This window comes from Ciconia boyciana, chromosome 6 (assembly GCF_034638445.1).
Source record: "Ciconia boyciana chromosome 6, ASM3463844v1, whole genome shotgun sequence".
Classification (NCBI taxonomy): domain Eukaryota; kingdom Metazoa; phylum Chordata; class Aves; order Ciconiiformes; family Ciconiidae; genus Ciconia; species Ciconia boyciana.
The window spans coordinates 68,344,768-68,363,926 of NC_132939.1; positions in this window are offsets into that span (position 1 = coordinate 68,344,768).

The following is a 19,159-nucleotide window of genomic DNA, read 5'->3' on the forward strand; positions in this document are numbered from 1 at the left end:
CTCTTCCTAATTAGGAGAACTTAAACATAAAAGGAGAATCTCCTTTTATACTTAGAACACGCAAAACATTTCCAAATGTGCGTGGTTTGTGTTTCAGTACTCTCGAGTTGGATCGTGTCACTGCTGTGATATCCCCTTACACGACTGGATCTACACTAGATCTCTTTTTAAACTCTGTAAACAAAAGGGGGTTAATTCCTATAATTCTTGTGGTCTGTGTAAACTCCGCTGTTGTCCAGAACATGTTTCAGATTTATGGAATAGCTGTTCCCCTCGCATCGGAACATGCTGGCGCTTGCAGACTGCTCTACACAACGGAGGAGATCCCACTTTTATGTACGTACCCCTTGGTAAATCAGGGGGAAGACAGAGCTGAGAAGTAAACCATATCGCTGGTAGGAGAAGGGATAATACGGACCAAGACCTGTTCATCGCTTCGCATTTTTCCTGAGTTAATGGATGGATAGATGGTTCTGTTCTAATTTGTAACCTCATGGAGCATCTCCTAATCTCCAAGTGTAATTACAAAGATAAAACACACCTCGAAAGAATAAATGGAGATTTATTCTAACGTGTATGCAAAGATGTTCAGCATGCTGTGGGCAGACTTTCATCTTTTTAATCCTCCAAAAAGATCTCTTCTCCTCCTGCAAAGATGAAATACTATTTGATAATTGAATTTTGAAGTTGTTAGAAAAAGGGTTGCCCCCTTTCTATTCTGCAGTGTAGCAAAGATTCAAGTAGGGTCACGTCTCTGCATGCTAGAGTCTAAATTTCACGCTTAAAACTTTCTGGTCAGATGGTCTGTGGCACAATATAGAGCTGGAACGACCTGGCTTCCAATTACTGACTTGTTTTCTTCTGCAGGAATGATGTTTAGCTTTATAAGCCATGTTGACTGGTGGTTTTTCTTGAGAAACCGAGATAAGGGAATGTACTGCGCTGTTGTCAGTTTTCTGACTGATACTGAGCTGTTTTCTGAAACTTGTCCTTGAGTACTTTGTCCAAATTTGACGCTTACAGTTTTTTTGCTGCGAGGTCATTTTTGCAGATAATCAGCTTTCCCCCCCCCCCCCCTCTTTTTACTGAATTCCATTCCTGTGCTCCTAATTATTCCGTCATGGTTTAGCACAACCTCCCTTCCCCTGTATATGCGCTCTCTCTGCTTTTATTGCCCATCTTTCTGGAGTTAGAGGCCCTTTGCTTTATTTTACTGTGATAGTCTAGCTGGCCAACGTCAATTATTTTATCTCCTTTCCTAATTAGTATTATTAGGCTGAACTGAAGCATGTTTCACATTCTCATATATATATTACGCCTGGTTGCCACCTCTTCCTCCGTCATGGTTTTCTGTTGTCCTGGTGCTCGTTTCCCATGCCGCTTGTCAGTCGAGCTGACTCTGCCCATGGCTACATTGCTGGGGATTGATTTTTTTTTTTTCCCCAAGTTGAGTTCATGAATCACTACGTCAGCTGTTTGCAGTTAGATAGTTAATGTATATTTGTGTGCCCTCTGCCCAGCAAGTTTATTTGAAAGTCGTTGTTTCCCGGTTTTCCGTTACTAGCTTGGAGATTAGGTTTCTGCCTCCGCACATCATTTTTTTCTGCTGAAGTGGGACTGCAGGTGATTGACCCATGGTGTTTTACAGGGTCACCTCCTCAGTCTCTGCCATACATCTTCAGTGAGCGTCAGGGGTTCAGTAAGCTTTTACACACCAAGACCCAGTAATAGACTGCGACACATACTGAGTTATTTTCAGTTTTCCAAGCATTCTCTTACTGGTTGCTCTCCATCTGCAATTGTAGCAACCGCTTTTCATTGCTTCCCCAGAGTCCGTGCCTATTGTCTTGGCTGATCTTGCAAAAAGCTTTAAAATCTTGTTTTAAAATGTCACCCGTGTGACAATCCCATTTTCTGGTTTATCGGATGGACTTCAGCCTGACATTTTGCTTGCATTCCATGTTTGATCTGCATTTAATAACCATTTTCCACAAAATCAAACTTTCTCTTGGTTTAGCTTTTCCCTCCCTCTTCCATAGGTATTTCTTAGTACAGCTTCTCTCTTACCTGTTGCACTCAAGGCTCTTCTGAAGCCTTTGGCTTCCGTTTCTGCTTTGATTTCTGTCCACTGGAATTGAAGCTTGCTTCAAGACTGCTTGTCTGAGCACGGCCTGTGCATCCGCAAGACTTAAAGTGGAAACTTTGAAACCCATTTGAAACCGGGCACATATTCCCGCCGTGATCCCGGAGACTTCTCCTGAAAGCTCAATGCCAGCAAAGCCCAGATGGATGTGTTCAGCTTTCAGGATGGGTTTGCATGTTGTCTCTTCACTGCGTTTGTGTCTTCCATCAGTCAGCTTAACGCTGGGACTGAGCGTTTCCTGTCGTTGTCAATGAATTTTGGCACGTTAGTGAGCAGTGGATCTGGGCTGGCCTCTCCCAACACTGGATCCTTGCTCGTTGGGATCCTCCTGCATCCCTTGAGGCCCATTTGACCCACACTTCGCTATAGCTGTCACGATGTTTTGTGTTTCTCTGCATGCCATTGCAGAAGCACTTAAAACTGCATGCACAGCTCCTGATGCTGACAGTGGGTTGACGTCGTCTCCTCTTCCAAGGAATAAGAGGAGAAGTCCTAATACATGGAGAGAAATGCCTGGCTGTGCAAGTTCCAGATCGCCCTGGAGGTTAGTGCTCTCTGGTCCCATCAGAAAGCAAATTCCAACATCAGCTTTTTCCCCCCAAAAGGCCCCGTCTCCCCAGCTGCGGTTGCAGCAGCTCTGGACTAGCAGGCCTTGGCCAATCCTTCCCCTTCAAGAGTGACAAGTCAACGAGTCCCCTGCAAACATGAGATGTCCCAGAAGCAATCCCTTGTGGTTTCGAAATCCTCGCTGATTTATCCAAAGAGAAGGGGTTTCATTTGACAATTCTGCGGGCATCTGCCACAGATTAACTTCTCTCTTTGTTTCTTAAATAAAATACCATTTCTTGCAGCTACTCTGCCGCTCCCTGGTGCCTCGTTGATTGTAAGCATGGGCATGGGAGAGGTGAAGTGCAAACTTCTCTGCAGACTGCAGCCCTGACCAGGGGCTCGAGCTCCAAGGACCCCACGTCTAATTTGTTGTTCTTGCTGCTTCTATGGCTCTTTCAATATCTGCTGGAAAGTCAGTATCTCACCTCAGAGTGGTCCCATACTTAAAGAGCAGCTACTTAAAGGGTCTTACCATTTCACCGCACCCCTTGATAAAGAAGATCCGTGACTTCCACTTTAAAACACGATTTTCAAGCGTGTTTGTGCCAAAGCATCTCAGGTTTTTGGGTTTTACTACTTCAGTTTATAAGAAGGCTCCTTTAGCTTGGGTTTTGAACTCATAATAGCTGTGTCAAGTAGAAATTAATCGTACCCAGTGCCTTATGAATCCAGATTTTTTTCTCTCTGGTACAGTATCACTGGTAATGTGTCAGACCACCTCAAGCTACCAATGTGGTCCTGCTTATGCTACTCCTCTAACAGCCAGATCCCAACCCCGCTGAAGGAAAGGTCTTCAGCAAGTTTGGGATCATATTCTGAGTGCCTTCAGTGCTTGTTGCTCTTCCTACCTTTTCTTAGGTGAATATGTATAGTATGGATTATGTGGGGGAATAAAAGGCTTTGGCATTTAGGTTGCCGGTTTGCCAGCACTGAACCCTTGAATCTCTCGAACAGAGAAATCACACTGGGGTTGAATTCTGGTTTTCTGTGGTGGTGTTCATACCCTTCTGCCTGCAAAGCCCAGACTGGTTGGAACCCGAAGCCACGGGAAAAAGGAAAGGAGAGCAGCTCTGCTGATTTTGAATTTGTGATATTTTTGCGTCTACTGCTGTCTCTCACCCCTACCCAAAACTGGAAACGAGTTTGTGCTACCACTGGGAAGAGGCTGACAGACCACATTGTCTCTGGTGTATTTTCACAGCCTGGGTTTTCAGAACTGAGTCACTAACGTGCACTGAGGTTTCTGAACTCCAAATATTCAGGTTTTGCAGGGTAAGGACCCAGCAGGCTGGGGACAGAGACAATTTCGATTAACCCTCACCAGTGGAAAAGGCAATCGTGAATGATGGGGGCGGGCAAAGGCTGAGCTGGCGTAAATGGACGCGGTCCCAGGGCGGTGGTGCTGATGAAACCTGGGTGCTGAGTTGGCCGGCGCTGCCGAGCCCAGCCCACGCCGGGGCCGTGGGGCTTCCCCGTCGCCGCGGTTTGCCGTGGGGCTGCCACAAGCCCTGCGCTTGGTCGCCGGGAGCCTGGCTGGGCAGGAGCAGGCTCCCCCGCCGGCTCCCGGGGTTGGTGTTTCCCGTTGTGAATCGGCGTGGAAATGCAAAATGGCAAAAATCTCTGCAGGATAAGAGCCCTCCGAAATGTGCACAGCCGTTTTATCTTTCCACCTTTTCATCCCGCTCCCATTCTGTCGTGCTGAAAGGCCAAATGAGGAGCATGCAGTTTCCAGTCTGAAAATGCCAATATTCTGCTCCGATAACTTTCCAGAATGTTTAATGCTGCAGGATTTGTCAGAAATTATTTTCACATTCATAATTACTTTTAAGTAACCAATACTTCAGTTTAAAAATAAATGAATGTACTTTCAGCATTGCTAGGCATGCTTTCGGTAAGGAAATGGTTAGACCTATTTGCAAAGAAGGACAGACCGCTTCCAAAGCAAACACGGTTTGTCTCCCAGCTGCCGTCTCACGGCAGCGTGTTCCAGGGATGCCACCACTACGCTTCACCAGTATTTCCACAAGTTTTAATGCTACGGGACCGTGAAGGGTCCTTCAGTTTGTCTCTGTGCTTTGTATAAGGTGAGATACTGTTGGGAAAGGAATCTTTAAGCAGCTCGGATGTGGCAGGGGCGTTTAGCCTTGTGTGCTTTGCAGGAAGGGCTGATACTGAAACGACTGAATGTTCTGTGTTTACAAAGCACGGTGTTCGGATGGGGCAGTTGCATCTCCTGGCACACTCCTCAGGTTTTCTCCTTTATGTTTCCCAGACTGCCCCTTGCATGCAACTGAGCGTGGGGTTTTTTAATTTTCATATAAACTAGAGTATTAAAAATCAGCAGGGGGAAGGGAGGGAGGTGAGGTCGCTTTGTGGTGATTGCAGAAAAGGGAAGAGGGTAGAAAGGTTCCTTCCAACAACGCGTGCTGCGCTGTCACGAAAGAAACCTGCGCTCTCCTTCGTGTTGGAGAGACCACATCTGCATCGGGTGGCGGGGGAAGGAGGGGGAAGAAGAAACAGGCAGGAGAAGCGCTGATTAAATCAAGGCAAAGCCTGGCAGCGTTGTGGAACAGCCTGATAGGTATCAGCCAGCACGTGTTAAACACATGTGGTAGCTTGATGCTCCCGTCCGGAGACGCGTGCACGAGGCAGACGGCAGCGAGCGGGACGGGAGCTACGGCCCTTTCCTCCCACGAGGGGCTCAGTCCCGTGCCTGCCCCCAGCACCCTCTTATTCTTCGGGGCCGAGCGATCCCTTCCTGCTCACAGCGAGCACACCTCGGCTACGGGACTGCTGCTCACCCAAGCTATCGCTATAGCAAAGCTTCTCCGGGTGGTGTTTAATTGCTCCGGTGGCCACGCTCAGCCCGGGGACAGTCCTGCAAGGCAGCCTGTGCCCTGTCCGCTTCGGTGGGCTCTCCCGGAACTGGAGCCATGTCCACCTGTGTCTCCAGGGGAACTGAAACTCCTTTCTGAGCCTGTCTCGGTGCTGGGGGTTATCTGGTACGCGGGCTGCAGCCCATTTTCAGTGGGCAGCCCCTGAGGAGCAGCTGGGCTGCGGTTCCATGCCTTCGCTTCCCTGCCCAGAGCTGCCGAAACCGGGACACTGATGGACGGCTGAAGGCAGGAGGGACCGGTGTGTCTTGTCTGACCTCCTGCAGGCGATAGCTTCCCCCCCAGCATCGCCGGGCTGCTTTCTAGGGATTAGGCACTTTCTTTCCCAAGTCGCTGGGCTGACCGAGCCTGACAGCTTTGACATCTGCAACCACAAAGTCTTGGGAAAAAAATGTTAAGTACTGGCTGCTTCAGACTGCCTCTCTCTGCCCTGAATTTTGCTTCTGAATAGCCTTAGCAAGTGACAGCGCCTGAAAACGTCCGCACACCGTGTCGGCCCTGCATTCTGCAATGCGTCCTATTCTTTTATGCTAGGTACCCAAAGAAAATCAGAGTTGTATGGATTTTGCAGTAAATGTTTTGCCAATTTCTAGTTATATTTCATAATCGTGATGGCATTCTTGGCCTCCTTGGCTTTATGATTTATGGTGACATATTCGCAGCCTTCTGGGGGAAGGGAGAGCTCTGGATGCAAGCTGTTTCTGTCTAAGCATTAAGGTCCTCCTGAATTCATTCTGTGGTATCAGGAGAAACCGTGTGTGTATGCGAGCGTGGATGGATATATTCTGTGCATTATATGTCTGCAGACTGCACTTGTTTCTCCACAGCCTAGGCTGTGTTTAAGTCAGGGCTTTAAAACGAGCCTAAAAGCTTCTGCAAAATAATTTTACCCTCTCCAAACAATTTAGTTAATTAACCGGCTATATCAGTTCTTGCTGACTCTCCCTGAAGATACCCCTCCTGAATGAGATTTTTCCTTTAGATTTGGATGAAATGCAACGGTTGAGTCATGAGTTTTCTTTCTGGCTCGGTTGCTGGAGTGGGGAATATTGTTCACAATATTGGCCGTTGCCATATGGTTTTTTCATCAAGTAAAAGGGTGCAACTTTCTTTTTACTTCCCCCTCCACTGACTCACTCCCCAAATATGTTTCTGGTTAGGATGCCTTGTGACTTCTTCCTGACATAAGGTTTTCTAGTTTGCAGTTAGCTTCGTGAATCGCCTCTGCGAGCTCTAAAACATCCCAGCCCCGGGGAGGAGAGGACGGGTGTCCCGGAGAGCAGAGGGAGCAGCAAGTTGCTCACCTGGTTCTTGGCCGCTTTGTGTGTTTGGTAGCTCTCCTGCCCCAGAAATGGTTTTCCTGCTCCGACGCCCGCCGGTGCCCTTCGCACCCTGCACGCGGATTGTTGTGCCCGGGCGTTCCGGAAAAAGCCCAAGGAAGTCTCAAAGAGATGTCCCTTCTGGATGAGGTGAACTTGGCGTTTCGTCCGTTTGCAACGCGGTGCTTTTAGAATCGCTGTAAGTTAAGGAAGGTTGATGCTGGCTGCAAAACAGCTTAGAGGGACAGACAGACAGACAGACACGTCCCTTCCTGACTTCTTTTAAGGCATTGCAGTCAGGCCTCCTCTTCCTGTCCCCCAGAGCTCTCGGTGCGGTGACCATCACCGCTGATGCCAAATTTCCTCGGAGAGGGCGAGTGAGAAGTGCAGGGCTTTTGTCAGAGCCAACCCAGTGCTCCCAGCACCCTGTCCTTAGCGGCGGGTAGCTTCCAGCGCTTGGCCAACAGAAGGAAACAGCTCCCCCAAAAAAGCAGACCATCAGTCATTCAGATGATGCTTCCTGAACCTGACCTTGCAGAAAACAGGCTTGCACCTGCGAGCATGGGCCTGGGTTCCTGAAAACCAGTGTCCATCGCACCCTACTACTGGCAGCTTGCTGCGGTAGGGCTGTGGGTGTACACCCCATCCTCACCTCCCAAAGTCCTAAGATCCCGGGAGATGCCAGAGAGGCCAGGAAGAACAGCTCGCCTCTTTTCCAGCTAAAGGAACTGAGATGCCGAGAGTTAAGTGACTGGCCCAAAGCCAGAGCGCTTGGAAACGAGCCCGTGTATTCCTTGTATTAGCTGGGACATGACCGTGTAGCATGCCTTGCCCTGCTGGAAATGTCACCCATGATCTCTGGAGCAGCTATTCTGCAAAGAAGCATCTCCTTCTTTTTTTTTTTTTTTTTTGTCCCCAAACTGCTCTGCCTCACAGGATAATCCCCATCCGTTTGATCTTCTGGGATGCAGGAGAGCAGAAACATGCCAGCTTTTGTGCTCTCCCTTGTAGCGCTTCTCATTTCCTACAGCTTTGCCTGGAAAGTTAACTCCGGGCTTACCGACGCTGGGAATTTTCCCAGCGGCCGCTCCACTGGCGTGATGCTACAGAGGAAGTTATTCCAGTTGAGTGGCTCTCCAGCAGTGCGTCCCTGGGTGTTGGGTTGATGGCAGAAGGCACGCAAGGGCACCGTGAGTCGGCACCGCAGGGTGGCCCTGCCTGATCCCGGCACCTCTCCCAGGGAAAGGCAAGTGGGAGACAGATCCTCCCTGTCCCTCCTCAAAGCCGAGGGCTGCTCTTCCCTCTGCCGCTTGGGATGTCACACTGAGACAACTCGCGGTGACCCCAAGCCATTTGGGTACAGAAGATGGCAATGGTGGTGTCACGTCCCAAAGCCACCTGAGATGCCAGCCCTGCTCCCAGGACTCAGGCTCTCGTAAGAAGGGGCTTGCTCTGTTAGGCAGCAGGTACCATCTTCGTGCTGGGGTCCCTTCCAGGAAGGACACGTCATTTATAACCAACCTCCGCAGGCTGGTTATCCGCATGGCCCTGGTTACCTCTCCTTCGACATCCAGGAGTGACTCCTGCAAGATGGTGCCTAATTTCCATGCGATTTGATGGAACTTTGGGGTTTTTTGCTGTGGGTTTTTTTTTTTCCTTATTCTTTCCAGCGCTGCTATCGCTGTTTTTTCCTGGCCCGGCGCTGTCATTGTCCGGTGTCATCACTCGGGAGACGGAGGGGGAGGCAGAGGTGTTTCCTCGCAAGGAACAAGTGTTGGAATAACACATCTTTGCTCAGCTGGCAGCATCTCCAGTGCCCAAAATACACTGGAGAGATGTAAGCAAAGCCTGGCCACACCACAGCCCTGTAGGGAGAGACGGGGACTTGATGCTTAGAAAAAATACTCTGGCAGCACAATCTCCTGGATTCTGCCTTTAAAAAAAAGAAATCTCCCAAAGGAACCGATGGAGCCCAACATTCGTGTTTTTTAAAACTGAGCAAAATAAAGAGCTGGAGGCTGCAAGCTCAATATAAACTGCAGTGGCTTCTCAGGACCTTAGTTAAAGCCCCCTGGGGAGGAAAAGCATATCAGATGGCCAAAATAGGTCTCTCCTCCTCTCCATTGCCATGTTTCCGTGTAGTTGGGAAAACGAGTGAGGTCTTGGGAATATCTTTTTGCCAGCTGTGCATTCAAACACGCAGTTGAGATACTTTCCTGTATCACCTCCCCTCCCTCCGGCCCCCTGCCAAGGAGAAGCGTTCAGGACTTGCTCTTCCCCATCTGCACGACCGCCAGCGTGGAGGACAGTGCTGGGTGCAGGCTGCCATGGACCTCTGAGGGCCCGGCCAGTGTCGGGCAGACGTGTCAGGATTTGGGCTGTCGGATGGAGATGGGGTTTCCCAAAAGCAGCCGGTGCTTGGTGCAGAGAGCTTTGGGGAGCCAAACGAGGCGATAAATGCTTTCCTGTGCTCCTCCATGCCACGTGAGCGTGGCACCTCTCCATAGAGGGGCTCATGGCAAACCCCAGGTCTGCATGCTCTGGCCCTCTTGATCACTCCATAGGCCATGGGAGGGCAGAGGGGGCCTGGGATGGGATCCCAGACCTGCCCAGTGCCCCTGTCCATCCCCTAGAAGGTGGCACTACACCTCTCTCCCACGCGTCGGTTCGGTTCACGCTCCTCGGGGCTCCTGCTGCGTTTGTGCTGCCCATGGAGCAGCAGTTCCAGCTGAAACCATGAGATCCATCATGGGGAATAACCATCACCCCATCTTGATAGGACAAGGGGTAATGGTTTTAAACTAAAAGAGGGGCGATTCAGACTAGATTTAAGGAAGACATTGTTTATGCTGAGGGTGGTGAGGTGCTGGCCCAGGTTGCCCAGCGAGGTGGGAGATGCCCCATCCCTGGAAACATTCCAGGTCCGGCTGGACGGGGCTCTGAGCGACCTGATCTGGTTGAAGATGTCCCTGCTCATGGCAGGGGCTTGGACTCGGTGACCTGTAAAGGTCCCTTCCGACCCCAACCATTCTTTGATTCTATGATCCCTCTGCCATGGAGACCTCCTCTCACCCAACACATCTCCCCCTGCACCGGCCTCCTTCCCAAGAGCTTCCCAATGGCCTGTTAAGCCACTTCAGAGCATTGACCTGATTTTGTCCTCTTCCCCGTGTGTCTCCAGGCTGTTTCCTATCACGCTGCCATGGGGCTTGGCTTCTCCTCCCACCCTCCCACGGCTGTACACAGCAGCGGCTCGCAGTGCATTCCTTCGCATCGTAATCTCCGGCTTGCTGTCTAAGGAGTTGAAGGATATTTCCAACCCAACGCTGCCAGAAAATACTGGCACCCACCTCCAGCTACCTTCCTCTTGTACACACATCCAGCTCCTTGAGCGCTCTGATTCTCTGCCATGTTTAAACAATCGTCACTTACAGTCAGCTCTCCATGCGGCAGGTTATTTTCTGGCTGGTTTTTTTTATTCTTTTCCAAGCCCCATCTGATTTCTGTAGTTTCTTGCCCTAGTAACTGGGCTTGACTCTTTGCACTGAGTGCCTGTGCTGTGCCTGCTGCACGAGAGCTGCAGCTTTAACTGGTCTGAAAAACATGCAACACAACCTCGTCCTGGCTTCTCTGTTCCCCGGGGAGCAGCAGGTCCGAGATGTGACCGATCTTCTGCCATCGTTGCCAATGCCATCGGTGTCAATGCAGGCTGGGGGATGAAGGGATGGAGAGCAGCCCTGCGGAGAAGGACTTGGGGGTACCGGTGGATGAAAAGCTGGACATGACCCAGCAATGTGCGCTCGCAGCCCAGAAAGCCAGCCGTGTCCTGGGCTGCATCCAAAGCAGCGTGGCCAGCAGGGCGAGGGAGGGGGTTCTGCCCCTGGGCTCCGCTCTGGTGAGACCCCCCCTGCAGTGCTGCGTCCAGCTCTGGGGTCCTCAGCACAGCAAAGACGTGGACCTGCTGGAGCGGGTCCAGAGGAGGCCACGCAGGTGATCCGAGGGCTGGAGCACCTCTGCTGTGAGGCCAGGCTGAGAGTTGGGGTTGTTCAGCCTGGAGAAGAGAAGGCTGCGGGGAGACCTTACAGCAGCCTGCCAGGACTTAAAGGGGGGCTACAGGAAAGGTGGGGGTGGACTTTTTAGCAGGGCCTGTAGCGATAGGACAAGGAGTAATAGTTTTGAACTAAAAGAAGGTAGATTCAGACTAGATTTAAGGAGGACATTGTTTACGCTGAGGGTGGTGAGGCGCTGGCCCCGGTTGCCCAGCGAGGTGGGAGATGCCCCATCCCTGGAAACATTCCAGGTCCGGCTGGACGGGGCTCTGAGCGACCTGATCGGGTTGAAGATGTCCCTGCTCATGGCAGGGAGTGTTGGGCTCGGTGACCTGTAAAGGTCCCTTCCGACCCCAACTATTCTGTAATTCTAAGATCATCCTGCTCTGGGAGCAGTCCCAGACCAGCTTCCTACGGTGCCAGCCGGCAGCAGGGATGAAGGGTCCTGGCCCCCCAGCACTTGCCACCTCTCTGCTCCCACCTGGGCTGTGTTGCTGGTATTTTGGTTGGCCCATGGGATGGTCTAGCAGCGATGTGTTCTCCATCCTGAGGTCTTAGTCGCACGCGGCTGCAAGGACATGAGCGGACAGCCATCCTTCTGGCGCGTGGTGGGGTTGGGGCATCCTCAGTGCTGGATTCAGCATGCAGTGGAGCGCAGAGATTTACCTGCAAGTGGGGACTGGACCAAGTTTGTGCATGGCACTAATTTCAGGCCCATCTTTGAAGAGAATGAAGCTGTTGCTCTTTAGATCAGGCAGCAGCCCCAGCATCCTCCTGTTTAAGCAATGAGCCACCGAAAGCTTTTACTGATCAGAGAAGATGGGAGAACCCCACTGGCACAGAGCAGGCACGTGGACCATCCGGGATGCGTGTTTTCTGGCTCAGCTTTAAAAACCTCTGACGATGGTGATTCCCCTCCCTCTGTAGTCCTTCACTCCCTTACACCTACACAGGCTCCCTGAAGAGCTAACCTGAACCTTTCTCCAGGTGATTTGCCCATTGCTTTTTGCCCATCCATTGTGGGAAGAGGGATCAGAGCATTTGCTCCCTCTTCCATCCCTCCCTCTTCAGATAAACCCTCTTTTATCTACCTGAAGATGTTATCGGCCGTCTTTCTTTCGCTAGGGTAAACAACCTGAATTCTTATAACATTTCCTCATCGATCACCGTCCCATCTCGCCACAAACCACTGATGAACCGGGAGCAGGGGTCCCCAGAGGGGACCTCATCGAGCCCGCCTGTGCACAGTTTGCAGGGGACACAGGGCTGCACCAGAAACCGTAGGTACACGGCAGCACCCTTGGCTGCAGACCCCTGTGTGTCTCCTAGGAGCCCGCAAGTCACTGCAATTTCATGCTATAGTGGGGTTTTGGGGATTCCTAATTTCTCCCCACGTTGACTACTCCTGGCCGGCTGAGAGCCCACCTCTCCTTCCTACGGGAGCTCCCCATGGCTTCAGACCACTCTGCTCGGAGGCGAAGTTCATCCCATCCGGCTGATTCAATAACATTTGCCTTATTAAACCGCTCCGCTCTGCTCTGTCTCTGTTTTTCCAGCACTAACTGCATTACCATCCTGCTTGCATCTGACCTTTCCAATGAAGACCGAAGCCGAAAAAGCACATCCAGCTGTCTGGGCATCATCCATCTCCAGCTTACGCCAGCACAACAGGCTCCCAAATGTGCTCGGCTGCCGCAGCTACATGGGGCATCTCAGGTGTCCAAAGGCATCAACTCCCCTTTCCCTTTAATAGATGCATTTGTTTTCTGCTTGGTGTTCCCCAAATGCCTTTCTTCAGCTCGGAAAACTTCAGCACAGCACTGAGAGCCGAAGCGATCTGCAGCAGAGAGACGAGGATGTGGCCAGGAAATCTGAGCCCAGCATCTGCCGGTGCACTAACCCTCCTGTTCTCTGCAGCCTCCCGCTGTTCTTTTCCCTGCAAAAGGAAGGGGGTTGGGGTTATTTTTGACCCAAACCCGCACATAGGGGCTGTTGGGCTTTTCCACCGTCCCAAACCACACCAGCCATCCTGGGTGGCATGATCCCGGCTCCAGCGGGGAGCTGCATCCTCAGTGGTTGTAAGTCACTGCCGTGCGCCTGGTCTCAGCATCTCCATCTGTAAAATGGGGAGAAATTTGCTGCAGTTTCCTTGGCTGCAGCCGTTCGTACCCAGATTTGACCGGGGAAGTTGGGTGACCTGTGCCCAGGGAGGCTGCTCACAAACACCCCAAACCCAGCGAGAGGAGCCAGGATATGCTTGTGTTTGGTTAAAAACAAGACAGAAGCGCAGTCTGGGGGGGCTGTGGGGAGCCCCACGGATGCCCAAGTGAAGTGGTTGTAGGGTACGATGCTGGGTTGCTCCCCCTGCACCCGCAACGTGGGGTCTAGGGCAAATTTGGGTGATTTACACAGGGCGAAAGTGCCCTGCATGACGGTTCCATCAGGGCTGCGCGGCCAAATGCCCCCCAAGGCAGATGTGCCCCCGGTGCCCACGTCACATCGGTTCCTTTGCTCAGGTGCCTGTTATCAGCCCGGCTTTCGCAGAGCTCTGACGTGCATTTCGATAAAAACTCTCGTTCGGAGCTTTTTGTTCTCCAGCAGCGCATAAGCAAAGGCGGCCAAACCCTAGCGTCTCCGTCCTTGGTGACCTCCTCCTCCTCCTCCTCATCCTCCAGCCTTCGCAGCTTCCCGCAGCAGGGGTGAGGTTTATCAGGAGGGTGTGATTTATAGGACGAGTGTGATTCATGGGGCTGCTGCTATTCTTGTTTGGCCTTTGGGGTTTTGCAGCCTTGGGGAGCTCCCTGCTCCCTGCGTCGGCATGGCTTGCTCCGAGTCCCTTATTCCCGAGGCTTTGGATGCTTTCGGGATTGGGCGATGGGAATGAAGTGGCAGCTTTGCCAGGGGTCTGTTGCTGCTGGCTTCTCCTTCCTTCTGGCGGGGCTTGGGGGGATTGGGCACCTCCTCCCCGGGGAGCTTGGGGCCATGTGGCTCTGTCTCCGGATGCCACATGAAGGGGAGGTTTAGGGGGCTAATTGTTCCATGAGGGTGTCCCAGCTGCCTGCTGGTGTTTGCTCTCTACATCGTGGGGAGGTGTCTGGGTTTCCCCATTCGCCCCCCAAGCTGCTGCTGTTATACCACTGGTCATGGGAGATGAAGAATAAACCCATCTCCAGAGCATCCTTCTGGGGCTGCGGGGTGGGGACCAGGACACCGGCCAGTGGGGAACATCCCAGCACTGCCCAGAGGGGATGGGCGGCCCAGGCTGGGCTTTCTGGCGCTTCCACAGTGGGAAAATCATCCCAATCCCTCCCCATCCTCATGTCCCTTGAGCAGCACTGGACAGTCAGTCCCCAGGGCTGGATTTGCTACTCTATTTCACAATTTGGTGAGTTTTACAATGCCATGGGGTCAAACAGTGCCCTGGGGAGCTCATCTTATGCTGAGCAAAATTTTTCACGGGGTGGAGGGATTCAAGCAATGCTTGCAAAGAAAAACTGGTGTGGTGAGACCCCAGGCCTGGGCAGGACACGGATCTGCTCTCACTGAGCTTTGTCTTTGACCCCCACACGCCTTGAATTAATTTCGACCCCACCCCAGAGCGCATCCGTACGGGTGGGAATGGTCCGGCATGTCTCAAGGGATGCCCTACACCTCCGCAGCCCTTGGGCCCCCTAACAAAGCGTGACGGGCGAGCTTCGTCTCGCTGCTCCCTGCGCTGATAGAGGGAAAACCCGCGGGCTGGGAGCCAGTTTTGCCAGACCGTTGGGGAGGGGAGAGCTGGGGCTGGAGAGATAACGGGAAGCATCGGTGCCAGGGCTTGGGGTTGGGTGGGGGTTTGATGCTGTAGCACTTGGTGATGCCGGCCGCGGGGCTGCCGCTTTGCAAATACCTGGGATGGGGCTACGCAGGGTGCTGGGGGCAGTTTTCCTCCCCTCCTTCACAACCTGGGCAGATCTATAGGGTACTGGGTGCCAGCGCAGGGTGCTTTCCTGCAGCTCCGCTTCCCATCAAGCGGCTGCCCCAAAAGGGCCTGAACAGCAGCTATGAATAATTGATGGTGTGATTTGTTGGGGTTTTTTTCCCCCACTGCTTCCCAGTAAATCACTTCCAAATAGATGCTTTCTACTATCTGGCCGGCTCTGCAGATGATGGTGTCGGAGCCATCAGATGAATTATTTGGGATTTTTTGTTTTTTCTTCTTGCTGACTAGCAGTGGATAAATGATGCCGGGTGTTTCTTCTAACAGCCCAGAGTCACCAGCTCCAGGGATGGTGATTGAGCATTGCGTGACATTTGGGTTTTCTTCGAGCCCCAGCTCCTTGGGAGAAATTCAGCCTTCCAGCCTGTACTTTGTATTTGTAAAGGCAAATGAATAGGAGGCCTTCTGGAGGTGGAGAAAAGCCAGAATGGGAGTGGCAAAGGCTCAAAAAATCTGATGGACAATAGAAAGTGGTTTAATATGTTGTATATTACAGGAGAAGAGGCGGGGTGTGAGATATTTGAACCTTTGGGCTGGAGTTACCCCTTTTCTCTTGGGCAAGACCAAATCAGCAGTGTGGTAAAGTACCCTTCAAAGTCACTTTTAGCCAAAAAACTCTACAGACTGATCGCATTCTGGGATTACCTCATCAAAACACAGCATTTTCCATCCTGGGTTTCTAGAGAATGAGTTACACCGACCGCTTGCTGACAGCACCATGCAAAGCATCCACAGCGTCTGCAGGAGAGCACCCTCCGAGAGCCAGTGCAAGAGGCCAGGGAAAGCTCCATTTGGGATAGGTTTTGCCAAAAGAATTTGCAAACCTTGGAGGTGGGCTGGATGGAAGCAATGTTCCAACATTGCTGGGGGTCCTGGGGCTGGTTGAAGGACCGATGGGGATGGCAGCAGCTGAGAGGGACACGTTCCTGCATCCCTGTGCCGCACTTCTGCCCAGCCTTTACTAAAACACGGGCTATGCAGAGCAGCGTGATTTGCTGCCGCAAGTCACGAGGTGACATGAAGAGTCCAAGGTGAGGATGATGAGCGGTACCAAACCCATGAGCCAGGCACAGGCGATGCAGAGGAAGATCAGCAACGGGAGCGGGGTCCTGGGCATGGCTGTTGTAAGACAGTCAGGCACTGGGCAGGGAGCCGGAAGGACATTTTCAGCCCTGGGATAAATCAACTTTTAGGAGAATTTACCTGGGATTTATCCAAATTCTCCATCACATGGATTCAAGTGTTCTGTTAACAACTCCCTCTGGCTAAAACAGATGTCAAGAGGTGCTCCAGGACCCACCGGCCCTTTCAGACACAAAGTTCAAGGACCCTTCTGACCCAGGGGACAACTAGAGAATGATTTGGGGCACGTTGCCTCCTTTTGGGGCCAAAGCAAGAGTCACACTCGGTGGAGGTCACTCCTGGCAGCTGGAAATATCAGAAGGACACGGCCGCATGATAGAAAAAGGATAAAAGATAAACGACGGCACAGGGATTAATGTCAACAGGAAACTAATGCCTGACACAAGCCGAGTCAGGAGAGCCAGCAGAGTTATTTGTTATGAAGAGCTGATTGCAGAGGAAGAGGCTGGGAAACAAACCTCCCAGCCTGAGGCTTCAAGAGCTTAATTGACCCCAGATCCTGGAAAGAAGGTGAAGAAGGAATAGAGAAGAGCCCTGCGGCGGGGTTGGCCCTGCGACACAAGCCCAGCAGGCTCCAGCGCGCCGCGGCTGATGTTAGGCACATGCAGAATGGAAATGAGATGTGATTTTGTAGCTGTAAGGCAATGAAACCTTGGCTTGACTTATCAAGGGAGCAGATAGCTCGCTCTGGCTCCGTGTCTCTGATCTGAGCGTAGCTATCTCTTGCAAGCTAGGATTTATTCTAGCTGCAGGGATGTATTTTGTAACTTTTGGGCATGAAGGACCAAGCTGGGGGGTTGTGACAGTCTCAAATCTTGGTGCCTGGCTTCATCCCATGTGTCCTTGGCCATCAGGAGGAGAGGACACATCCCATGTGTCCTTGGCCACATGTGGCCCTCCTAAGGTCGATGGCTCTTGTTTTAGGTAGGGGTATCTTGGCATCAGTACTCCTTGCCCAGAGCACCCAGCTGCATTTCCACATCAGGTTGCCTGAACTTTCCTTGGAGTAACTAGGACAAACGTCCCATCCTGAAGACGCGAGGACTTGAGTCTACAGACCTATTCCTGGCCCTCAAACTCCATGAAGATACGCAGTGTTGCCTTGTGTGTTCAGCCCTGGGCCCCACACCCCCCTCCAGCTCCGATACCTGCTGTCGTCTCCGTTCTCCCCCACAGCCGGTGGGAAAAACCCAAAGACACCACACCAGCCACAAACCCGCCCAGAAAAGGGTGCTGAGGCTCTGTTACGGACAGGCCCAAAGATGAGACAAACTCCTGGGAATTCTTCTGACCTCGTTCATCAGAAGCAAACATTACATCCAGCTGAGATGATGAGCCTGGAGGAAGGCTACGCGTGAGCAAAGCAGTGGGACTGCATCGCTGGAGTTGTGTCCTGAGGGACATGAGCAAATATTATTTTACTGCTGGGCAGTGAGGTATGGAGATGCTGAATAATCTTTGCAAGATCACAAGAGGGAGTTACTACAATCTAGAAAGAATAAACCTCCTCATCTCAAGTGCTTCTTCAAGACCTTAATCCCAAATATTATCCGTCCTTTCATTACAAGGATGCTGAATAACTCTAGGCGTATACCTGGGGATTGCACATTTGTACAATACGTATCTGTGACAGCTGCATTACTCCGCATATACATTCAGAAAAATAAAAAAAGCCAAGTCACGTGGCCATTTCCAAAATGACAAAATGAGGGAAGAACGAATGTGGCCGGGAATAAACAAGGAAGCGGAGTTACCTAGCATGTTTCCTTTGCCAGCAGCGCGACCTTCTCTCTGCTGGGAAATGGTCATTTGTGAAAAGCGAACCTTGGCTACGTCCGAAAGACCCTTAGAGGTGGAAGGGGATGAAGAGACACATGGAGAAAACCACCCAGGTGGTTGGAAGCTCTCTCACCTGCTGTTACGTGGTGCCGGAGATGCGGGAGCAGGCAATAAGCGGTTTGTGCAATAAGTGGCTTGTGCTGCTGTGCAGTCACTGCCCAAGTTTATTTCTAGTAGTGCATTTTTTTCGAAGGGACTCAAGTAATGCTCCAAGTCCCCCGTCGCTTCAGGGCTGACTGTAAAGAGCTCAGAGTAGAACTCAGGGAGAAGTAAAGAGCTTGCAAACCCCGTGTGACGAGGAGCGGTACCGGTGGCAGCGGGTTGTAAAGGAGTACGCGAGACACGGAAAGTGCCGGGGGAAAAACAGGCGTCTGCATTTCTCCTTTTTTGGGTTTTCTTTTTAAACATCGCCCCTGTGAAGGAAGAAGCTGCAGATGGGGAATATCGAGACCCGGGTGAACGGGAGGGGTGGCGGGGGCCGAGCAGGGGCTGCCCACCACCAGGTCAGAGCACATTGCACGCGGCCGCGCTGGAGCGTTTGAGGAAACGGAGCTTTTGTTTGCATGGAGGTTTGGGGAATTTCTCTGCCTCTCTATATGGAGACGGGCCGGGCGCTCAGTCGTGCTGCTTTTCCTGCTCCAGTCACCCAAAAGCACAGGGCAGATTTCTGTGGCTGGTCACCCTGAAAAGAGCCAGTCTGACTGGCTTGCCCGCAGCCCCGGCTGAGCCAGGCAGGAAAACCCGCCGGTTTCAACAACTGCACGTAACAGTTTAAAAACCAAAAAAAAAAAAAAAAAAGATCATGAATAAAAAAAGGGCAAAACGAGTCGTATAAACCCGCGACAGGGAAGGAGCTGCTCAGCTACATCGTTCCCAAAGATGCCCGTTGAGTCATTTCATCGGAAAAGCATCCCGGTTTCTGCGGAGCAGAGGCAGAAGGAGCGGCGGGCTGGGAGCTGTGCTGCCGGCAGATCTGGTAGGTATCATCCCTGTCCTGATGGAAGCAGCCGTGCGTTTCGGCACCTTATTTGGCTATTGCTGCTTGTACGGAGCGAGGACTTCTTGCAAACAGTGGGAAGAGCCCCGGGGTTGCTTGGCTGCCTCTGGCGCGAGAGCCTCGCCGGTGCCTTTTTGACCTTGCTTTGCGTCTCGGCCGAGCATTGGAGATCCCGCTGCCCGCCTCT